A 2431-nucleotide genomic window follows, 5' to 3' on the forward strand; every position below is an offset into this window, starting at 1 on the left:
CATCCTCCAGGAGCATATAGTGTACTCAACCATTGCAAATACTGAAGCACAACACATCCTCAAGGAGCTTATAGTGTACTCAACCATAGCAAATACTGAAGCACAAAAACATACTCATCACAAAGACAAAGACATGTAGTGTTCTCATCCTATGATGAATATTGACATACATATATACACAAGAGTCAGTTGTAGTATATCCAAAGGTGACCTACACTGGACAGTGTATGTACTCAAGGATGGCTTGTAGTTACCCTTCATGACCTAAAATTTTGTCCATGACTTGCTTAATTTACTGTATTCTGAGAATTCTGACGATTATAGAGAAGTGCTTTAAGGCTGGTCTGGAAGGTACTGTGATATCCTGCTGGAAAAATGTAGGTTTCAGTACCAAAATGATGTTTCATGGCATTTATTTGCCTCTAAAAATACACTTTTGTGGGTGAAAATTAGGGTCATTTAGGTTAAGTATAGCAAAATACTCACAATAATTGACCTAAAATTTTGTTTCAAAAAGTGCACATTTAGAGGTAAACAAATGTGAAGAAATATCTATACTGCTGGTGCTGAAACTTTTATTAAACCATTATTGTAGACGGATATCATCCTACTTTCCCAACAAACCCTATAACGGCTTTTTCAGATTAACAGAACTCTCAGAATCAGGCAAAATGTGAAACTCAGTCAGGGATGAAATGTTAGATAATTGACTGTTATTAAGAGTACTCTCACAAATATCACATAATCAATGTCACAACAACTAATGGTGACATACTCTCCATGGTAAGCCACAATCAAGGCTGACACATGCACGTACTCTCCATGGTAAGCCACAATCAAGGCTGACACATGCAGATACTCTCCATGGTAAGCCACAATCAAGGCTAACACATGCAGGTACTCTCCATGGTAACCCACAATCAAGGCTGACACATGCAGGTACTCTCCCTGGTAAACCACTATCAAGGCTGACACATGCACATACTCTCCATGGTAAGCCACAATCAAGGCTGACACATGCAGATACTCTCCATGGTAACCCACAATCAAGGTTAACACATGCATGTACTCTCCATGGTAACCCACAGTCAAGGCTAACACATGCAGGTACTCTCCCTGGTAAACCACAATCAAGGCTGACACATGCATGTACTTTCCACGGTGACCCACAATCAAGGCTGACACATGCAGATACTCTCCATGGTAACCCACAATCAAGGCTGACACATGCAGGTACTCTCCATGGTAACCCACTATCAAGGCTGACACATGCAGGCACTCTCCCTGGTAACCCACAATCAAGGCTAACACATGCAGGCACTCTCCCTGGTAACCCACAATCAAGGCTGACACATGCAGGTACTCTCCCTGGTAAACCACAATCAAGGCTGACACATGCATGTACTCTCCATGGTGACCCACAATCAAGGCTGACACATGCAGGTACTCTTAAGGCAATAACAATTTTATTTTGTGTTTCACAGTGATCTTATACTATAAATCTAAAACTGGAAGAAAAATAACAAAGGTAATCCACCTTTCTATGTTGTCTGACCAAGATGGTACTATGACTTTCATGTTCATTTAGGGTTTTCTGATGACTTCAAGAGGAAAAAATTGCTGGGAGAGTCCACACTTCTCATAAATTACATGCATATCTTGACGATTTGTCTGTTTCATTTTTACTCCCTCCTGCAACATTTGACAAATATTTATTCTGCCTGTAAAACAAAAATACAAACTGGTATGGCCTAAACTATGGGGTAATGAGTATATAACTGAAGACATCCCCTGGTGTAACCCTGGTGTAACCCCTGGTGTCTGCTCAGATGCAGGATGTGACTGTCTCATTAAACTACTAGATTAAGTACAATATCGTCTACAAGACCTATCGGCATCTTTGTCACATTGTAACCTCTCAGTGTCTCTCGAATATTTACACCATAATTTTAAAGCCTTTGTTGGCGTATTATTAAATGCAAGGCTTACTCTGGCCTAATAGGTACGGTGACATGTATTCACCAGCTACATGTATTCACCAGTTAACATGTATTCACCAATTACACGTATTCGACAATTACATGTATTCACCAGTTACATGTATTAACCAGTTACATGTATTCGCCAATTAGATGTATTCACCAATTACATGTATTCACCAGTTACACGTATTCGACACTTACATGTATTCACGCAGTTAGATGTATTCACCAGTTACATGTATTCATCAATTACATGCATTCACCAGTTACACGTATTCGACAATTACATGTATTCACCAGTTACATGTATTCGCCAGTTACATGTATTCACCAGTTACATGTACCTGTTTCAGAAGCTGCTTTCATCCAATGGCTGCCAAATCACAACTTTGCTGTCTTTATAATATCCAAAACAGATCATACATATACACAAGGTACATCACGTTCTT

Source organism: Liolophura sinensis, chromosome 13 (assembly GCF_032854445.1).
Source record: "Liolophura sinensis isolate JHLJ2023 chromosome 13, CUHK_Ljap_v2, whole genome shotgun sequence".
Classification (NCBI taxonomy): domain Eukaryota; kingdom Metazoa; phylum Mollusca; class Polyplacophora; order Chitonida; family Chitonidae; genus Liolophura; species Liolophura sinensis.